This window comes from Amphibalanus amphitrite, unplaced genomic scaffold (genome assembly GCF_019059575.1).
Source record: "Amphibalanus amphitrite isolate SeventyFive unplaced genomic scaffold, NRLGWU_Aamphi_draft 000906F_arrow, whole genome shotgun sequence".
Lineage (NCBI taxonomy): Eukaryota > Metazoa > Arthropoda > Thecostraca > Balanomorpha > Balanidae > Amphibalanus > Amphibalanus amphitrite.
The window spans coordinates 239,441-262,419 of NW_024882400.1; the positions used below are offsets into that span (position 1 = coordinate 239,441).

Consider the following 22,979-nt stretch of genomic DNA (forward strand, 5'->3'; position numbering starts at 1 on the left):
TTGAAGGTGGGAGGGTCCCTTTAACCCGCGCCCTGGTGGGGTCTGTTTATAACGCGACCTGGTGGGGTGGGGCTATTTTTTGCCCCCCCCCCTCGTATCTCCGAAACTACTTGACGGATCCGCAAAATTCAAACGGCGTTCGAAAGGCCTGTCAAATTTGTCGAAGGAAAGCAAATTTCATTGACCTCGGGGTCACCGATGACGTCACAGGTCAGGTCAAAGATGAAATGTTTCACCGTTCACGGGTCTTCTAGGGAATGCGCTACAACACCGTGGAAAACGTATTTTGTCGAGAATCAGCGATAGGGCGTCAGTTGCCTAGTAGATATGCTGCTATTAGAGGTCACTGACAATACCAGGTCAGGTCAAAGGTCAGGTCACCAAGGGTTACAGTTCAGGTCACATGAACCCAACTTTACTAAGGTTGTTTGATGCATGTTTTATGGCCAATTTTTTATTTCCAACTCAATGGTGTTGGTTATAAGACTATCAGGTACGGCTTAGGTCACTTTCTGGTGAAGGTCAGGTCAAGGTCAGGTCAAGGTCAGGTCAAAAAAGGTCAAATTTTAAAGTTAATAGTTTTGCATAAAATGGGTATTGCTTCGATGCAGCTCGTCACGGGGAGTCTAATGGTGGTCTTTGTTTTGCGCTACAGGGTCTATAGTTGCTAAAAATTGAGTTTGAAAATTTGACGTCATCAATTTTGAATAGTTTTTTTCGCTATAACTTCGCCAAAAAAAGAGGTATCAATCTCAAATTTGGTATTTGGATGGAAGGCGGTAAGGAGTATCACATATATTCCTTTTTTTGCGAAATTCAAAAAACTTTTTGGATTTTCCGACTTTTATATCCAAAAAATATATTTTTTGATTTTTGGGGGTCAAAATCCAAAAATTTGAAAAATCCGAGATGGCAGTTTTGTAGTTCTGTCCATTCTACACCTTTTATGTCTTGATCATTTTTCTGTATTTGCAAAGCTATAGGCCTGACAGCTCTTCCCGCAAAACCCGTTTTTGGGTCGAAAACGGCAGAACATGACGTCACTCTGACGTCATTTCCGGCCAACCTATCACAGCCTTTAGAAAAATTTTTGGTCACAATGTGTAAAATTGATGTCCGGGAGGGTACTGAAAGTTTGGTGACGATCGGCGTAGCGGTTCTGGAGATATATCGAAAAGTCTGGAGGGGGGCAAAAAATAGCACCCCCCCACCAGGTCGCGGGTTAAACTCTTTTTAAATTTACTAAGAACAATGTGAGGTGGTTGGTGTTCAACTGCATATATGTACAGTATGCAGTATACATCTGTTTACAGTAGCACCCGGGACCCCGTAGTTAAAAACTAGTAGGAACTTGTCCATATTCCGTAATATGAACAATAATTGACAGGGTAGCGATGAGCCTATCAAAGCATCTTTGTCATGACGAAAGGAAGGCATTTTTAATAGATCGTAAATGTGGTAAATAAAGCTGGTTATCTTTGTTGGTAATACGTATGAAATAACTGCATTAACCCGCGCAGGGCTGGGGTCTCCAGCCGAACGCGCGGGGCTGGGGGGGGGGGGGTAAATTTTACCCCCCCCCCTGTTATCTCCCGAACTAATGGTCCGATTTGGAAAATTCGAACGCCAATTGAAAGATCTCATCACGAACAATTAAAAACATGTACTTAATTTAAAGTTTGAGGTCAAGGTCAAGGTCAGGTCAAGGGTACAAATTACAAGTTTCTACAGTATCGGCATTGCACCGTACAATGCCGAAGAATGTAGTTGCCGAAGAATGGAGTCATGGACTGAGACTGATTGCCCAAAACGTGTTCTTAGGCTACCAAGACAATATTCGTTGCCTACAATATCATTCAGAGGTCAAGGTCAAGGTCAGGTCAGGTCAGGTCAGGTCACCAAAAACAAAATATAGAAAAGGGGATGTGCGACGCATGTTTTATGGGTCATTTTACTCATAGAATTTAATAGGCACACTCAATAAGTGATATGGACCACCTCTGGATGAATTTCAGGTCGAGGTCAGGTCAAGGTCAGGTCAAGTGAGGTCAAATTTTGAAGTTGGTTGGTAAGGCCTAAAAAAGTGTCTATCTAATGCAGTTTTTCACGGCAAATCGAATGGTGATATTTTTGTTTCCGTACGAGGTCTAGAACTTCCAAAAAATTATTTTTTTCAATTTTTTTTGTGTCGTGACGTCATAAAATTTTGAATAACTCCCACATTTTTGAACCGATTCTTCTTAAAATTATTTTAAAAAAATCAGATTTTTGAAAAAAATTGGGCCAAAATCCAAAATTTTCAAAAAAACCGAGATAGCCATTTGATAGACAAAGTAAAAAGACGTATAACCTTTTTGTTACGTCTTGATTCCTTTGAAAATGAAGATGTTAGCGGCGTTTGAAATTTTGCCGTTTTTCAGGCGAAAACGGCAAACATGACGTCACTAAAACGTCGATTTCTCAAAAAAATTCCGACGGATTTCGCTCAAATTTTCAGGGAACGTGTTAAATTGATGTAAGAAAAGGTACTGAAAGTTTGGCGGCGCTGAGCGCCGCCTTTTTGAGATATTGCCAAAATTCGCGAGGGGGGGGGGGTAAAATTTACCCCCCCCCCAGCCCCGCGCGGGTTAAAAGCTTCAGAGCATCACTGACAGGTGGCACCCATGTCGTACAGTTTACGAAATATCTCGAATTTCGGCTTTGCCCCAACTCCGGCATTGCCCCAACTTCCCCTACTGGGCCGATCGTCAAAATTCAAAGGGCGTCTGATACTTGATAGCCCCAGACAAACTGTCGAGCGAAACCTAATTTCATTGACCACGATGTCACCGATGACGTCACAGGTCAGGTCAAAGTAAAAATTATTAGCATTTTGGCTTGTTCACGTTTTGGGCACTGGCCGCCGTCTTACAAGTCAGATCAGGCTCATTTTTGATTCACACACTCGTGAATAGATGCTCTAGATACCCTGAGGGTACCAACCTTTACTTTGAGTTTCAGGTCAAGGTCAGGTCATCACAGGTCACGAAAATATTATATCATGCGTCTGTCACGTGACAGATGTTTTATGGTCCATTTAGGCCAAAGATTTCGAATTTGATGTCGCCTGTGTCATTCGAGGTCATTTTGAGTCGAATCTATCTTAGGTCAGGTCACTTTCAGGTCAAAAAAGGTCAAGTTTTGAAATTAATTTTTTTCAACAAAAAGGTGTCTATTGGATGCAGTTTGAGCTCAGGAACACGATGGTGCTATTGATATTCGCGTACAATGTCAAATACGTGCTAGATTGAAAAATTAATAATTGTTAACCCGCGCCCTGATGGGGGGGGGGCATTTTGCCCCCCCCTGTGGTTTTTCTTAAATAGCGAGAAAACGGCGGCGCGCAGCGCCGCCAAATTTTGGGTACCTTACCGGGCATCAATTTGACACCTTCACACAAAATTTCAAGTCACAGGTCACCTCAGGTCAGGAGTTATTGAGGTCAAACTGAGGTCATGTTCGAGCAAAAATGAGCAAAAAACATGACATCTTGAAACGCTCACCAATTCTACAGTTAACAAGCAATTTTAAAGTTCTTTATGTGGTTGTGTAGAGAAAAGACGGCGCTACAAAACTGCTATCTCGGATTTTCGAAATTTTGGGATTTTGACCCCCAAAAATCAAAAAAATTGATTTTTTTAGAAAAACTCAAAAATTTTCCAAAAATTTTTCGAATTTCGAAAAAACCGGAATATATGTGATAGTCCCTGCGCTCTTCGATATACATACCAAATTTTAGATCGATACCTCTTTTTTTGGCCAAGTTATAGCGAAAAAACTGTTAAAAATTGATGACGTCAAATTTTTGAACTCAATTTTTAGCAATTCTAGACCTCGTAGCGCAAAACGGAGACCACCATTGAACTCCCCGTGACGAGCTGCATCGAATCGATACCCATTTTATGCAAAAATATCAACTTTGAAATTTGACCTAATTTGACCTGACCTTGACCTGACCTTGACCTGACCTTGACCAAAACGTGACCTAAGCTGGCCCTGAAGTCTGTCTGACCCACATAATCGCATTTGTCATGTAAAATGGACCATAAAACATGTATCACACGACACTTTCATATTGTGACCCCCCAGTGACCTGACCTCTGTGACCTGACCTGGTATCAGTGACCTCAAATAGCAAAATATGTGTTTGAAGAACATTTCTCCATCGATCATTTTCAATGAAATGCATTTTACTCGATTTTACAACGCATTTCTTGAAATGCCTGTAAACGGTGAAAATTCGACCTTTGACCTGACCTGTGACGTCATCGGTTTGACCGAGGTCAATGAAATTGGGTCACAAGGTAGTTCCCCGCTGGGGCTATCCAACACCGTTTACCGCTTGTCGCTATGTTGCGTGGTTCTCGAGATCTGAGGGGGGGGGGGGCCAAAATGGCCCCCCCCCCCCCCCATCAGACCGCGTTGCTCGGCAGACCCCATCTGGGCGCGGGTTAATTGTTAGCAATAATGCGTTTAACTTGGCCATTTTAAAGATATTTAGCTAAAACTTGCTAGAGTTAGTCATAACAACGCGTTCTATCACATATATTCCGTTTTTTTTTTCCAAAAGTCAAAAAAAATTGGAAAAAAATGCAAAAATATAAATTTTGAATTTTATTATTTTAGATTTTCGACATTTTCAAAAGTTCGAAAATCCGAGATAGCAGTTTTCATAGCGCAGTCTATTCTGAGTCCTTTCATGCAAAGAAATTGGATCTGGCTTAAAAACTGAGCTCTTGGGAGCGATTGCCGTGGTTCAATGTTTTTCGTCGAAATCGGCCGAACATTACGTTACTCTGACGTCATTTCCGGCCGACCTATGGTAGCTATGAAGTTCAAATTTTGACACAAGGTGTCAAATTGATGCAGCCGAAGGTACTGAAAGTTTGGCGTCGATACGTCAAGCGGTTTGGAAGTTATTGCAGAAAAACGGGAGGGGTCTATGAATAGCCCCCCCCCCCAGTGGGGCGGGCTTAACCCCCCCCCCCCCAGTGGGGTGCGGGTTAAGCACATCGTCGGATTCGTCAGATTTTCTCCTGTCGTTTCCAACCCGTTTTAACCCTCGCCCGCACATGCCATTTTCCCATGATAGAACGCACATGGGGGGTTGCCACCCCCCGCGCCATTTCGTTCCTGTTGGAGATAAAGCTTTTCGGTAAAGACCACAAAGATTCTTTGGGAAGAGACAAATCCAATGATACCCAGTTTTACCTTCTCAGGTCAGTCATTGACCTTCCAGGTCAGGTCAAACTAAAAAATGTAAAAAAATGTCGCTGTTTTTGGTCACCGTTGGATATCAAGTGTGCTGCTCAACATATACCGATGACAATGCCTTTTTGTGGTGCCAAGCAAGCTAGAACCTGTTTGTCACACTATCCGACCAGGTTTTTGCACCTGTGGTCATTTCAGGTCAAGTTAGGTCAAGGTCAATGATATGTGTTTGTATGTCTGTGTGTGTCTGTGTGTATACTGATGTGTGCACCGATTGTTTATGTGTCCATGTTACAGGCAAAATGAAAACTCGGGCATTTTGCAAAATGCCTAGGCAATTTGCAAAATGCCTGACCGGCCAGGCATTTTGCAACATGCCTAGGCAGTTTGCAAACTGCCTGACCCATCCGGCATTTTGCAAACTGCCTGAAATTATTTTGAGGCATTTTTGCAAAACGCCTGACATCAAACTCACACCAGCGACGATGAATAGGCAAGCATCATTTGTAACTGCCGCTTACAAAAGTTAACCCGCGCCCTGGTGTGGGTCTGAGCCACCTTCGCCCTGGTGGGGGGGGGCCAAAATGACCCCCCCCGTCTAACTCGAAAACGAAGAGGGCTAGGAAGACGCGGAAAAAAGCAAACGAAAGCCCATAACAAGTACGTTCGAAAGTATTTCGGTCATTTTTTCGCTAAGGTCAATATTGAGGTCGCTAGAGGTCATCATAGGTCAAATTTCAGTGTTTTCGGTGTTGCCGGACATATTCCGCTGTAGCTCGGAAACTAGAAGAGCTAGAGAGCCGCGGAAAAAAGCAATCGATAGCTCTTTTCAAGCTCTTTCGCCAAGGTTCGTCAGATTTGACCTCAGCTCAACGGTTTGGCCTACAGAGGTCATGCAAGGTCAACTTGGCAAATTTCGTTGAAAATGTTTTTAACTATAGCATGCATTCACGAGAAAATAGAGAAACGATTCATGCACCATCGTGCTTGGCTCGTCGAGACGCGTCGAATGATATATAGTTTGACCTCGAAAGGTCATTTTGAAAATTTGACCTCAGGTCAAGGTCATGACCTTACCGAAATAGGTCATGCTGCATATCATTCGATCCGCATTGACGAGACAAACACGATAAACGTCGAACGGAGTCTCTATCTCTATTCAATAACAAGTAAGTGCAGAAAAACCGCTGGTGACCTCTGGTGACCAGGGAGATGACCTAGCGTGACCTCAGCGAGGTCACAAGCAAATGGTTTCACATGGGCTGTGATTTGCTGACCCAAGACACTTCAATAACGAAATATAGGAACAATCACGCCCGATTTAGCTGAAAAACAACTACTTTTCGATTCTCCCATTGACTTATAATGGGGAGCAGCGATGACCTGACCTGACCTTAGGTCACATTTATAAAAAATCCGAGATAGCCATTTTGTAGAGCTGGGCGACATCTTCAAGTACTGTAAATTTTACATCGATCGGATAAAAGCTGTGCCTTTGAGAGAGCTTTGAACTTTTTTAGAGGTGGTGTCAGTTTTGGTGACCTTGTGACCTGACCTGACCTGACCCGAACCCCCCAAAAAAGGACATGATGTAAAAATGTTGAATAAACAGCTATACAAAGTTTCAGGGCGCTAACTCAAGTGGTTTCTGAGTTATCGCTGAAAAACCACAGGGGGGGGGCCAAAATGGCCCCCCCCCACCAGGGCGAAGGTTAATCGCTGTCAACCATGGGGTTCACGAGTGGCCATAAATACCAAAAAGTCAAGTTTACCAAACCAACTCCCGAGTAAATCCCTATATGGCTAACCAAAGAAATGTTTGGTGCATCTAAAATCACATAGCTTTCATGTTTTTGTCAAAACCGGCCTCGTGTATGAATCTGATTGTCAGAAGTCGTGACATTTTCTGTCATAAAATGACTGTCAGATACTTGCAAGTTCAAACGCCGCTAGCGTGCGTTTATTTAATAATACAAACTACAAAAATTATATATAACAATGATCCCTAAAGCCTACTGCTTCTCATGCTGGGTCACAAAAAGCCGTATCTTTTTTGGTTTGGCGGTGATCTAATCATCTGTCATCATGTTGCAATAACAATTTCTTAGTGAAAAATATTTGCTTTCGTTTCACCTACAGCAGCTAACACAGTGTGTGCCCGTTAGTGCGCCATACCATAGCATTCCCTAATCATTTCTGAGCCACACCGTGAAAGAATTAAGGCGCTAGCATAGGGCAGTCCGGCGCTATTGAAGTTTTTGTCCGGCGCGGTCGGGTGCCGCATTCGGGGCGGATTGCTTTCACCGCGGATTGCAATTTCGACAGACGTTTGACTTTGACCTGCTATAAGTAGGTCAAATATTGACCTTAAGTCAAAAGTAATATGCTCACGCGCGAGATCTTGTCAAGGGCAATCCGTTGGTTTTTGTTGCGAGGCGCTAGGACACTTCGCTTAGAAACAGGAGAGGGATGCACCGGCGAACCCCCGCTGTGGCCGCCCGCCCGCGGCGCGGCCGCCCGGGCTGCCAACCGCGCCGCGGCACCCGACCGCAACGGACGAAAACTTTAGTAGCGCCGGTCAGCCCTGTGCTAGCGCCTTAAAGGTAGTGTGCCAGCTTTCCTGGACCGTATGGAGTTAATGGCCCAGATAAGGAGAACCGGATTTTTAGAACTTATCCATACCTCATGGAAAACTCATGGAAAACTCATGGAAACGTCTTAAATTCTTCAAATTTTGAGTACCCCAGTGCGAAATTCGCCCCGACGGGTTGTCGGTCGTACCCCAACCACATTTCACACCACTATGAACAATAAATGCACACACTGAAATCGCTATTACCGATATGCTCATCCAATCAAGTTTCGATAAACCCGTTCATCATCAGCTCCTGCGGTTTCGAACACGCCTGTTAGGTGGTGCGGTAGACCACGCCCAAAGTCAGGGCCCCGGTAACGTGAGGTAGCCGAGTCAGGGCAGCGTGCGCTGACCCAAGCCGGAGCCGCGCGTCCTCCCGGTGTCATGTGATAGCCCGGGGCTGCCCGCGGGGATGCGGTAGACCGCGCCCAAAGCTGCGGCCCCGGCTTCGGTCAGCGCACGCTGCCCCGACTCGGCTACCTCACGTTACCGGGGCCCTGGCTTTGGGCGCGGCTTCTGCTCATACTTTGTGGTGCAGCCTCTGACTTCGGCCAAGAAAAATGCGTCAGCTGATCATTGTCATTTCTGCCACTTGCGTGTGGTGAAATGGGGTCATAACTTATAAGACGGCTTTTTCATATCAATTATTTTACATAAAATCATATTTCAAACCATAAATAATGTTCGACAGCCAAATAAAAGAAACAATACCAATACGGGCTTACAGTTAAAGGCTCGACATTGTGTTGTCTACGATTAGACAGCTGATAACTCATTCCCGTACGTCGTATGGTCGTAACACTATAATGACCTTTGCTTATTGTCACAAGTGCGCCGCATTCGCGATTGTTGCCCGACGCCTGTTTGCAGGTGAGCCCACTACAGTTGTTATACATATCTAAAAACCGATAAACTTTTAGTCGAAAAAGGCACTATTCCAGGCCCATTTTTGATTTTTTTTTGCGATATTAGGTAAAAACAGAAGCTTCTTATCCTAGGAAAAATAAAATGGGAAATCTTTCAAAGGTGGCACACTACCTTTAAGGGTGCGTTTCACGCGTGACGCTATGAGAAACGTTTTTCGTGAATATCTAGAGCATCGTTGCTTCGATTGCCTTCGTTTTTGGATATGTTATGAAGGACGTTAACCTCGTCATCATAGAGTGGTTACCGTTGTTCTGCAATCCACGTATACTGAGCAATTGAGACAAACATATTGCAAAATCAAAATTTCAAACGAATAGAACCCAATAGCGGATTGTCGTACGACTGTGATGTTTGCAGTTTTGGACTGAAGAAGTCAAGGAAAACATTTCCTAGCAAGCCTTTTTTCAAATTTTGTACTATGTTTTGCATGATACAATTTTCATCTTGCAGTGCATTGCATGAAAGCCATGACAACAATTTCAAAAATGTGGCTGCTAGGAATCATGAAGACATCGATTCTCTACACAATCCTGTAGAGTGAATCATCATTGCATGCATCACTATGCAGTTCTATTCATTTGAAAGTCATTGCACAGCTAGTTCATAAAATCGCCGAGAGATGTCTCTGGCTGTATGGCCCGCGCGTTTCGACGGTCCCCTCGGCTCGTCACTCAGCGGCGTTTGTTGACACAGTGTCACACCCATTAGTTACGGCGCTCCGCTGGCGTTCGGCCGCCGTCGAGGTACTCTGAACCCTCCCTGCTAAGTTTCGCCGTGACTAGACGGGTCGGAGGCTCATCCCACGATCTATCCATGAACGGCGCCCAGCCAGGCGTCTCCTATCGCGCGCCTCTCACTCTTGATCGGGAGTACGCCGGGAAGAGCTTGTGAGAAACTGACAACTTTGAATGAAGTCAGTTTGTGTGAGTGGTATTACGAACAGCGAACAGGTATATTTTGACAATAGGTATTTGACCTGACCTGGCCAGTCGGTACTGAACATAAATAATGAATATAACCGACAATACCTACAAATTCCTTGGAGACATAGACCCCAAGTGACGTGAGACCAAATGTCAGTTCGGCTGTTATGTCAAAACCCTCGTCCTGGCAGGGTATTTTTCATACCCCTCCCCCGGCGTTTCGAAACTGGATAAGCGTCGTAGCTCGCTTCGCAACAAAGAGCAGTCGATTGCTCTCAACGAGCCTACCTACTCGCGATTGGTGGTATATTTTTTACCCGAATTCAATATTTGACCCAGTTAACCCGCGCCCTGGTGTGGGTCTGAGCCACCTTCGCCCTGGTGGGGGGGGGGCCAAAATGACCCCCCCCCCGTCTAACTCGAAAACGAAGAGGGCTAGGAAGACGCGGAAAAAAGCAAACGAAAGCCCATAACAAGTACGTTCGAAAGTATTTCAGTCATTTTTTCGCTAAGGTCAATATTGAGGTCGCTAGAGGTCATCATAGGTCAAATTTCAGTGTTTTCGGTGTTGCCGGACATATTCCGCTGTAGCTCGGAAACTAGAAGAGCTAGAGAGCCGCGGAAAAAAGCAATCGATAGCTCTTTTCAAGCTCTTTCGCCAAGGTTCGTCAGATTTGACCTCAGCTCAACGGTTTGGCCCACAGAGGTCATGCAAGGTCAACTTGGCAAATTTCGTTGAAAATGTTTTTAACTATAGCATGCATTCACGAGAAAATAGAGAAACGATTCATGCACCATCGTGCTTGGCTCGTCGAGACGCGTCGAATGATATATAGTTTGACCTCGAAAGGTCATTTTGAAAATTTGACCTCAGGTCAAGGTCATGACCTTACCGAAATAGGTCATGCTGCATATCATTCGATCCGCATTGACGAGACAAACACGATAAACGTCGAACGGAGTCTCTATCTCTATTCAATAACAAGTAAGTGCAGAAAAACCGCTGGTGACCTCTGGTGACCAGGGAGATGACCTAGCGTGACCTCAGCGAGGTCACAAGCAAATGGTTTCACATGGGCTGTGATTTGCTGACCCAAGACACTTCAATAACGAAATATAGGAACAATCACGCCCGATTTAGCTGAAAAACAACTACTTTTCGATTCTCCCATTGACTTATAATGGGGAGCAGCGATGACCTGACCTGACCTTAGGTCACATTTATAAAAAAATCCGAGATAGCCATTTTGTAGAGCTGGGTGACATCTTCAAGTACTGTAAATTTTACATCGATCGGATAAAAGCTGTGCCTTTGAGAGAGCTTTGAACTTTTTTAGAGGTGGTGTCAGTTTTGGTGACCTTGTGACCTGACCTGACCTGACCCGAACCCCCCAAAAAAGGACATGATGTAAAAATGTTGAATAAACAGCTATACAAAGTTTCAGGGCGCTAACTCAAGTGGTTTCTGAGTTATCGCTGAAAAACCACAGGGGGGGGGCCAAAATGGCCCCCCCCCCCACCAGGGCGAAGGTTATGGCAGGTCAAAGGTCAAATTTCGGGGAAAGCTGCAAGTATCCGAATTACTAAGCCAATATTGGCGAATCTATGAAAGATAGCGACATAAAACCTTCATGACCGTGTTTCTCAACGAATCAGCAACAAAATGATGTATAATTGATTGCATTTCAGTCAAACTAGCGTCTCTAGAGATAGTTTTTCACGTATCACTTTTGAAGTAATACCTAAAGGTCGGCAAAAACTGCATAATAGCAATTAGCAGCATCGTAATCCTCTCGTAATTTAGCCTCGTAGCAGGCAAGCATACGGTCCGGCCGGGACATCAGACATCAACATGTCTAGCTTCTGTGGACTGAGCTTGGACCAGACAGATCGAACGTTCCTGGTCAGCGTGCGTTCAGGTTATCCTGGCGCCGTTTTGCTCATCTCTTACAGGACGATCGCCCAAAGATTTTCTATCGGCGACAGGTCGGGGCTATTCACCGGCCATTTGTCCTTCTCCCAGAATGCTGGGAAGTTCGATATGTATGTACCAGTCCTTCGTCGTTCTAGCTCGATGAGCCGGGGCGCCGACTTGTTGAAAGATGGTCCTGGACATGTTCAGCAGAAGTTTTCGGCTGGAAACGTGGCTTGTTGGGCTTCAGCTTTAGAGACATCCTCCGGTACCGATGGATTATCAATTTGAAGACTGGATGACTGTTGGCAATCAGCCTCCTTGCCAGTTTCCTTGTGGATAAGCCCGTCTTTAGCTCCGCACTTCGCGATGGCGATCTGCGCTGTCCCGGCTGGCGGAAGTCTTCCTGCCGCGACCTAGCTTGTTCCCAGGCGTCTATCCGCTTCTGTCGCGTGATAACCAGCGCCAAATCGTGCGACAACTCATGCCCAGTACCTCGGCGACCTGGCCGTGGGTCATGCCACCCGCAACCATGCCGGCTGCCCCGCTGCGGGACGATTTGCTCTGCAGTTTCGCCATCCTGGACACCTGGTCCGCGCGCGCTGGGTACTGTCTCGGAAATGACCTCCGTACACCCCTTGACTGGTCAGGGTCACAAAAATTCGAAAGTCACGTGACTACAATGTAGCGTATAAGATCTGGGAGCCAGTACCGGTGAAATTATATTGATATTGCGCAGAAGAAGGCAAAACAAAGGTTGTGTGAGGGTGTGACATTAATTTTGGGACACCCTGTACAGATAGTTGCTAAAAGACGGCACTGATACCAGGTCAGGTCACAGAGGTCAGGTCGCCAAGGGTCAACACATGAACCAAACTTTACTAGGGCCGTGTGATGCATGTTTTGTCCAATGTTTCGGCCCAATGTGGTTCGACTGAGAGCATGACATCTGGTCCTTTCCGCCCGGCCAGACCGGCGCGGTGGACCCGTGCCACTCCTCCCGAACTCGCGGGGCGCGGGTGGGGAGGGGCGGCCCGGCAGTCCAACCCCTCTGCGCTAACAGATGGATGGACAGGGGAAATGTGATACTTGTCCTATGACAACAAACCGGCGTTCAGCGCTAGGGCCATCTACTGGTCTAGAAACGTATCTCTATGTCAGCAAGATCCTCGCCAGGTGGTGTAAAGGTCGCGTGAAACGCACCCTTAATTCTTTCACAGTGCGGCTCAGATTGGATTAGGGGATGCTATGGTATGGTGCACTAACGGGCACATACTGCGTAGACTGCTGTAGGTGAAACGAAAGCAAATATTTTTTTAGTAAAAAACTGCGATTGCAACATGACGACAAATAGTTAGATCAACGCCAAACCAAAAAAAGATACGGCTTTTTTTGACCCTGCATTAGAAGCAGCATACTTTGGGGATCATTGCCATGTCTAATTTGTGTCATTTGTACGAAATGAACGCACGCTAGCGGCGTTTGAACTTGCGAGTATCTGACAGTCATTTTACGACATAGAAAATGTCACGACTTCTGACAATCATACACGAGGCCGGTTTTGACAAAAATATGAAAACCATGTTTTTTCAGACACCCCAAACATTTGCCTGACTTGCCATATTACGATTTATTCGATTAGGTGAACTTGAAATTTGGGCCTTTTCGGTATTTATGGCCACTCGTGGACCCCATTTGCATCACTGTGCGGCGGGCTTGTGGGCAGCGCTGAAAGAACGTATTAAAATGACAACATAAAAATGTTTTATCTTACATATCTTCGCTCACATAAGTCGTCGAGTCATTTTCGGGCAAACTATGGTAGCTAGAAAGTAGAACTTTTAACACTAGGTGTCAAATTGATGCCGCTGAAGGTACCGCAAGCCTCGTGTTGATCGTCAAACGATTTAGAAGATATTGTCGAAAAACGGGAGGGGGCTCTTTACTCTTTAGAGCCCCCCCCCCCAAGTCATGCGCGGGTTAAAAGTGACCTGGTGACCTGACGTTGAATTGTAGGAAGTTGAAACTGGCACACTAAGTGTAAAATTGATGTGGAAATAGTTACGTGAAATTTTCTGGCGCTACCCGGCGCGGTTTTCCCGTCATTTCCGAACAACTTCAAGGGGGACGGATATTTCAACCCGCGCCCCGCTGGGCTATTCAGCCATACGCGCCCTGCTGGGAGGGGGGGGGGGCAGATTCTGCCCCCCCCCCTGTCTAACTTCCGAACCGATGGTCGTAGAAAGACGGGGAAAACGGCAATCGAAAGCTCTCAACAAGGCGGATCTTAAGAGCCCAAATTTTTTTTGCTTAAGTAGGTCAGAGGTCAGGTCAAGGTCAGGTCAAGGGTACAAAATGCAAGTTTCTACAGTATCGGCCTTGCACCGTAGTTGCCGAAGAATGGACTGAGACTGATTGCCCAAAACGTGTTCTTAGACTACCAAGACAATATTCGTTGCACACAATGTCATTCAAAGGTCAAGGTCAAGGTCAGGTCAGGTCAGGTCAGGTCACCAAAAACAAAATATAGAAAAGGGCATGTGCGACACATGTTTTATCGGTCATTTTACTCATGGAATTCAATAGGCACACTCAATAAGTGATATGGACCACCTCTGGATGAATTTCAGGTCGAGGTCAGGTCAAGGTCAGGTCAAGTGAGGTCAAATTTTGAAGTTGGTTGTTAAGGCCTAAAAAGGTGTCTATCCGATGCAGTTTTTCACGGCGAATCGAATGATGCTATTTTTGTTTCCGTACGAGGTCTACAACTTCAAAAAAATCATTTTTCAAAAAATTTTGTGCGTCATGACGTCATCAAATTTTGAATAACTCCCACATTTTTGAACCGATTCTTCTAAAAATTGGTATGTAGGTGCACATAGACCACTTCTTTGACATATATTCCGGTTTTTTTCGATAAACTCAAAATTTTGGATTTTATAAATATTTTCCCAAAAAAGTCAGTTTTTTGGAAAAAAATTTTGGCCAAAATCCAAGATTTCCAAAAAACCGAGATAGCCATTTGATAGACAAAGTAGAATCACGTATAACCTTTTTTGTTACGTCTTGATTCCTTTAAAAATGAAGGTGTTAGCGGCGTTTGAAATTTTGCCGTTTTTGAGGCGAAAATGGCGAACATGACGTCACTAAAACGTCAATTTCTCAAAAATTTTCCGACAGATTTCGCTCAAATTTTCAGGGAACGTGTCAAATTGATGTACATATGATAAGGTAATGAAAGTTTGACGTCGCTGGCGTAACGCGTTTATAAGTTATTGGCGAAAAACGTGAGGGGGGGGCAGATTCTGCCCCCCCAGCAGGGCGCGGGTTAATGCATTAACCCGCGACCTGGTGGGGGGGGGGGGCTATTTTTTGCCCACTCCAGACTTTTCGATATATCTCCAGAACTGCTGCGCCGATCGTCACCAAACTTTCAGTACCCTCCCGAACATCAATTTAACATATTGTGACCAAAAATTATTCCAAAGGCTATGATAGGTTGGCCGGAAATGACGTCAGAGTGACGTCATGTTCTGCCGTTTTCGACCCAAAAAAGGGTTTCGCGGGAAGAGCTGTCAGGCCTATAGCTTTGCAAATAAAGAAAAATGATAAAGACATAAAAGCTGTAGAATTGACAGGGCTACAAAACCGCTTCCTCGGATTTTTAAATTTTTTGGACTTTGATCCCAAAAAATCAAAAAATAGATTTTTTTTGATATAAAAGTCGAAAAATCCAAAAAGTTTTTTGAATTTCGCAAAAACCGGAATATATGTGATAGTCCTTACCGCCTTCCATCCACATACCAAATTTGAGATTGATACCTCTTTTTTGGCGAAGTTAGAGCGAAAACACTGTTCAAAATTGATGACGTCAAATTTTCAAACTCAATTTTTAGTAGTTCTAGACCCCGTAGCGCAAAACAAATACCACCATTAGACTCCCCGTGACGAGCTGCATCGAATCAATAACCATTTTATGCCAAACTATCAACTTTAAAATTTGACCTTTTTGGCCTGACCTTGACCTGACCTTGACCTGAACTTCACCAGAAAGTGACATAAGCCGTACCTGATAGTCTTATAACCAACACCATTGAGTTGGAAATGAAAAATTGGCCATAAAACATGCATCACACAACCTTAGTAAAGTTGGGTTCATGTGGCCTGACCTGTTGTGACCCTTGGTGACCTGACCTGTGACCTGACCTGGTATTGTCAGTGACCTCTAATAGCAACATATCTACTAGGCAACTGACGCCCTATCGCTGATTCTCGACAAAATGCGTTTTCCTTGGTGTTATAGCGCATTCCGTAGAAGACCCGTGAACGGTGAAACATTTCATCTTTGACCTGACCTGTGACGTCATCGGTGACCCCGAGGTCAATGAAATTTGGTTTCCCTGGACAAATTTGACGGCCTTTCGAACGCCGTTTGAATTTTGCGGATCCGTCAAGTAGTTTCGGAGATACGAGGGGGGGGGGGGAAAGCCCTGTTCGATAGCCCTGCCAAATTTGTCGGGGAAAAACAAATTTCATTGACCTCGGGGTCACCGATGACGTCACAGGTCAGGTCAAAGATGAAATGTTTCACCGTTCACAGGTCTTCTAGGGAATGCGCGATAACACCGAAGAAAACGCATTGTGTCGAGAATCAGCGATAGGGCGTCAGTTGCATAGTACATATGCTGTTATACGAGGTCACTGACAATACCAGGTCAGGTCACAGGTCAGGTCACCAAGGGTCACAGGTCAGGTCACATGAACCTAACTTTAGGTACTAAGGTTGTGCGATGCATGTTTTATGGCCAATTTTTTCATTTCCAACTCAATGGTGTTGGTTATAAGACTATCAGGTACGGCTTAGGTCACTTTCTGGTGAAGGTCAGGTCAAGGTCAGGTCAAAAAAGGTCAAATTCTAAAATTGATAGTTTTGAATAAAATGGGTATTGATTCGATGCAGCTCGTCACGGGGAGTCTAATGGTGGTATTTGTTTTGCGCTACGGGGTCTAGAATTGCCAAAAATTGAGTTTAAATATTTGACGTCATCAATTTTGAACAGTTTTTTCGCTATAACTTCGCCAAAAAAAAAGTATCAATCTGAAATTTGATATGTAGATAGAAGGCGGTAAGAACTATCACATATGTTCCGGTTTTTGCGAAATTCAAAAAACTGTTTGGATTTTCTGGCTATTATATTCAAAAAATCTATTTTTTGATTTTTGGAGGTCAAAATCCAAAAATTTCAAAAATCCGAGATAACAGTTTTGTAGCCCTGTCAATTACAGCTTTTACGTCTCAATCGTTTTTCTGTATTTGCAAAGCTATAGTCCTGACAGCTCTTCCCGCGAAACCCTTTTTTGGGTCGAAAACGGCAGAACATGACGTCACTCTGACGTCATTTCCGGCTAACCTATCATAGCCTTTGGAAAAATTTTAGTCACCATGTGTAAAATTGATGTCCGGCAGGGTACTGAAAGTTTGGTGACGATCGGCGCAGCGGTTCTGGAGATATATTGAAAAGTCTGGAGGGGGGGGGGGCAAAAAATAGCCCCCCCGACCAGGGCGCGGGTTGACCCGCGACCTGGTGGGGGGCTATTTTTTGCCCCCCCCCCCTCCAGACTTTTCGATATATCTCCAGAACCGCTGCGCCGATCGTCACCAAACTTTCAGTACCCTGCCGGACATCAATTTTACACATTGTGGCCAAAAATTTTTCCAAAGGCTATGATAGGTTGGCCGGAAATGACGTCAGAGTGATGTCATGTTCTGCCGTTTTCGACCCAAAAAAAGGTTTCGCGGGAAGAGCTGTGAGGCCTACAGCTTTGCAAATACAGAAAAATGATAAAGACATAAAAGCTGTAGAATCAACAGGGCTACAAAACTGCAATCTCGGATTTTTGAAACTCTTGGATTTTGACCCCCAAAAATCAAAAAATAATTTTTTTGTATGTAATAATCGAAAAATCCAAAAAGATTTTTGAATTTCGAAAAAACCGGAATATATGTGATAGTCCTTACCACCTTCCATCCACATACCAAATTTGAGATTGATACCTCTTTTTTTGGCGAAGTTATAGCGAAAAAAACTGTTCAAAATTGATGACGTCAAATATTTAAACTCAATTTTTGGCAATTCTAGACCCCGTAGCGCAAAACAAAGACCACCATTAGACTCCCCGTGACGAGCTGCATCGAATCAATACCCATTTTGTGCAAAACTATCAATTTTAAAATTTGACCTTTTTTGGCCTGACCTTGACCTGACCTTGACCTGAACTTCACCAGAAAGTGGCCTAAGCCGTACCTGATAGTCTTATAACCAACACCATTGAGTTGGAAATGAAAAAAATGGCCATAAAACATGCATCACACAACCTTAGTAAAGTTGGGCTCATGTGACCTGACCTGTGACCCTTGGTGACCTGACCTGTGACCTGACCTGGTATTGTCAGTGACCTCTAATAGCAACATATCTACTAGGCAACTGACGCCCTATCGCTGATTCTCGACAAAATGCGTTTTCCTCGGTGTTATAGCGCATTCCCTAGAAGACCCGTGAACGGTGAAACATTTCATCTTTGACCTGACCTGTGACGTCATCGGTGACCCCGAGGTCAATGAAATTTGGTTTCTTTCGACAAATTTGACAGGCCTTTCGAACGCCGTTTGAATTTTGCGGATCCGTCCAGTAGTTTCGGAGATACGAGGGGGGGAAAATAGCCCCCCACCAGGTCGCGTTATAAACAGACCCCACCAGGGCGCGGGTTAAAATGCATTTCAATATCAGCCCTATGGACGTTGCATGGAAAGAATGGGACCCAAAGTCTGCAGTGCCCCCTCTTAATTGGAGGTGTTCCGCCGCTACTGCTGACATGTGAATAGCTCAGACCCATCAAAACTCTCTGGGTGACTCTTCAAGAGAACGTCAAAGGGCTGCTAGGAGCCACCAAGATCGTTTGCCTCACCAGACAGCTCCAGAAGGCATGGGCTAAGCTTAACCCTCGCATGTGTGCGGCGTTTGCCAGCTTCTAATGTGTAGGGGGGGGGGGGGCAGCTGGAGTCAGATACCCTGAGGGTACCAAACTTTTACTTCGAATTTTTCAGGTCAAATTTTTCAGGTCATCCTAAGTCACGAAAATTGTATATCATGTATCGGTCACGTGACGCATGTTTTATGGTCGATTTTACTCGTAGATTTCGAAGACAATGTCGTCTGTGTCATCTGAGGTCATTTTCAGCTAAATTTACCGGAGGTCCGGTCACTTTCAGGTCAGAAAAGGTCAAATTTTGAAAATGACATTTTTTAACCAAAAAGGTGCCTATCAGATGCAGTTTGAGCTCAGGAGCACGACGGTGCCATTTATATTGCTGTACGATGTCAAAACGTACTGAAAAGTGGTTAAACATATATAATTGTAAAATTTTGAAAATAATGCAAATAACTTGGATATTTTTGAAGATGTTTGGCTAAAACTTGCTAGAGTAGTTCATCAGTATGTGTTCTACCACATTTATTCCGTTTTTTTGCGAAAAATCAAAACTTTGTGAAAAAATGAAAACAATATTTTTTTGCAATTGAAATAACACATCTTCAAAATTTTCAAAATTTCGACAATTCGAGATGGCAGTTTGATAGCTACGTGTATTTGTAGTCCACTTATGCAAATAAATTGGATCTAGCTTTTAAAACTGAGCTTTTGAGAGCGTTTGCTGTAATTCAATACTTTGCATCAAAATCGGCCGACATGACGTCACTCTGACGTCATTTTCGGGCAAACTATGGTAGCTAGAAAGTAGAACTTTTAACACTAGGTGTCAAATTGATGCCGCTGAAGGTACCGCAAGCTTCGTGTTGATCCGTCAAACGATTTAGAAGATATTGCCGAAAAACGGGAGGGGGCTCTTTACACTTTAGAGCCCCCCCCCTCCCCCCACACACAGTCATGCGCGGGTTAAAAGTGACCTGGTGACCTGACGTTGAATTGTAGAAAGTTCAAACTGGCACACTAAGTGTAAAATTGATGTGGAAATTGTTACGTGAAATTTTCCGGCGCTACCCGGCGCGGTTTTCCCGTCATTTCCGAACAACTTCAAGGGGGACGGATATTTACCCCCCCCCCCGTAGATGCACGGGCTAAATTATCTTGATAAATAGGAATCCAAACGATTTCCAAGTTAAGCACGTGCGATATATATTTATTAAATTATTGTATTGCATAGTTAAATCATTGTTATGGTGGCTACCCCGAGTAGTGAGGAGAAAACTAAAGTGGCCAAATTTCAACTTTAGAGAGGGTCCGTCATTGAAACAAAACGAAAATAGGCGCTCAGCTTTCGGCCCTAAGAAGACCCTTTCAATTCGCCCTATCTCTGAACTCATTCATAGTTTCGTTGTAACCGACAAAGCGCCAGAACATAGTATGATGTATGCACAAGGCATGTATACCTACTTGACCCCCTGTCCTTAGAGGTCCTGAGGACTGAGCAGTGAAAACTAACCTTTCCTAATGAAATTCGATTAGTTTTCTTTTTTCTCTCTCTGAAAAATGGAAACATTCGTCGATTTCGGGCGCTGCAGGGATGAGGGCACTTTTACCCCAGACCCCCCCCCCTCCCCTGGATCCGCCAGTGCATCACATGCTACCCTCTGATCCGGCAGTGTCGATGAACCTGCTGATTGGCGCATTACAAGACGCCGAGATGACGGACAAATGGGACGACAGTCGGCCGGGCTTTATCTCCAACTGGGAGCCGGTGAAGCTGCGCTCCTTCAGCAACAGCGTGCACCGGGTGGCTGCGGTTATGTCGTACAGGTGCGGCGGCTGATCGTTGCCGTCGCTCTTCTTTGATTTGTGCTGGGTGTGCTAATTGTCGATTCGTGATCGTGTTTGAAAAATATAAGTGCATTTATACGATGGGAATGTAAGCTTAGCGGTAGGACTTTGTTTTAGGTTAGAGGTGAGTGAATTTTTGAAGATGTTACGTCTTGGAGGAATATGTCATGCATTTAGCAAATGCAGTGTCATATATGTCCATGAATTTATGGCTAGACAGTAAATTGAAGCTGTTCGAAAATCTTTGTTGCAATGCCGAATGCGATTAATCATGGATACTGTGACTGTGCTTCAGATGAATAAACTTGGTAGTTAGTACCGGGTGAGTCACATAATTAATTCAGCGATAGAAAAAGCCGAGGCCCGAGGGTGTGCGGCTCAGCGATTGGTTGGCGCGCGGTGGTCATGTGACCGATCGTGATCTCGACGGGGTCACGTAGATGGCGCTGTCTGTTGCTGCACCCGATAATGAGGCTGGCTGTACTCCGGAAACGACTAACCTTTAAGTGGTGTTTCTCTTTGTTTGGCGGGTCTAATCCCGCGGCCTGCTGGGGGGGGGGGGGGGCAGAATCTGCCCCCTCCCGTTTTTTCGCCAATAACTTCTAAACGCGTTACGCCAGCGACGTCAAACTTTCAGAACATTATCATACATCAATTTGACATGTTTCCTGAAAATTTGAGCGATATCCGTCGGAAAACTTTTGAGAAGATGACGTTTTAGTGACGTCATATTCGCCATTTTCGCCTCAAAAAATCGCAAAATGTCAAACGCCGCTAACCTCTTCATTTTTAAAGGAATCAAGACGTAACAAAAAGGTTAAACGTTATTCTACTTGGTCTATCAAATGGCTATCTCGGTCTTTTGACAATTTTGGATTTTGGCCCAACTTTTTTCTTAAAAAAACGACTTTTTTGGGAAAATAATTATAAAATCAAAAAATTGAGTGTATCGAAAAACCGGAATATATGTCAGAGACGTGGTGTATGTGCACCTACATACCAATTTTGAGAAGAATCGGTTCAAAAATGTGGGAGTTATTCACAATTTTATGACGTCACGACACACAAAATTTTTGAAAAATGAATTTGTGGGAAGTTCTAGACCTCGTACGGAAACAAAAATAGCACCATTCGACTTACCGTGAAAAACTACATCAGTTAAACACCTTTTTAGGCCTTAACCCGGCAGTTGCTGTGGTATTTCGCCACCCACCGTTTGCGGGGGGGGGGGCGTTAAACGCCCCCAGCCGATAACTCGAGAACCAATAGGCGCAGCGAAACGCACGAGGCGGCAAACGAAAGAACGCGACGAGACGCTTCAGATGAGTACTTTAAAGTTGAATTTTGAGGTCACAGGTCGGGTCAAGGTCAGGTCAAACACCTAAAATCGGGCTTTCATTAGCATGGACTTCAGGACTTCGCAATGGGCGCCTCTCGTCAGTAACGCTGTCAAAACGGTGCACAATCCATCATATAAGGCCTACAGGAGTGTCAGCTCCATGTAGGGGTCAGTCAAGCATAGGTCAGGGTCAAGGTCAGGTCAACCGGGTAGGCACGCCGCACATATCCCCGAAAATCAAAACTGATATTCGCAGCCTGTGACACATGTTTTATGGGTAATTTGGGACGTAGAACACGATGGTGGAATTCATTTTATCATATGTGTACCTGTTTGGCTCAAAAAGTTCAATTTAAGAAATGCATGTATCATGGTCGTGAAGTAGTCATGAGAAATTGCCAAGATTCAGTTCAAGATTCTGGAAAATGCAGAGCGATAATCAATAATCGAAGATAGCCATTTGATTGTTAATGGTATTGGCAGTCTAATGGCGTTTACGGCATGTCTGTATGTCTATTCTGTGATTTTATATGATTTTTGGAATATATGCCGTTTTTGGTCGAAAACTCAGAAATCATGACGTCACTAAAACCTCGATATCTCAAAAATTTTCCGACCGATTTTTTTGAAACTTTGTTAAAATAAACTTCAATCAATTCCCTACATGTAACCGAAATTTGGCGCGCCTGTGGCGCGCCATTTTTATGCTATGGCCCGGCGAAAAAAGTGGGGGCGTTTAACGCCCCCCCCCCAGCAACTCGCGGGTTAACAACCAACTTCAAGATTTGACCTCACTTGACCTGACCTTGACCTGATCTCGACCTGAATTTCATCCAGAGGCGGTCCATATCACTAATTGAGTGTGCCTATTGAATTCTATAAATAAAATGACCCATAAAACATGTGTCGCACATGCCCTTTTCTATGTTTTGTTTTTGGTGACCTGATCTGACCTGACCTGACCTTGACCTTGACCTTTGAATGATATTGTATGCAACGAATATTGTCTTGGTAGCCTAAGAACACGTTTTGGGCAATCAGTCTCAGTCCATTCTTCGGCAATTACGGTGCAAGGCCGATACTGTAGAAACTTGCATTTTGTACCCTTGACCTGACCTTGACCTGAGTTCTGACCTACTTAAGCAAAAAAAATTAGCT

General features: G+C 44.5%; 1 protein-coding gene across 1 annotated transcript in view; it reads left to right on the forward strand.

Moving 5' to 3' along the window:
* Positions 1 to 20,788, forward strand: part of LOC122367913 (arginine/serine-rich coiled-coil protein 2-like) — a 243,316-nt gene extending 222,528 nt beyond the window's left edge. Inside the window, exon 12 of the mRNA XM_043341441.1 lies at positions 20,308 to 20,788. The gene's annotated coding sequence lies outside the window, so the exon portion shown is untranslated. The remainder of the gene's footprint in view (positions 1 to 20,307) is intronic.
* The last annotated feature ends 2,191 nt before the right edge of the window (positions 20,789 to 22,979 follow it).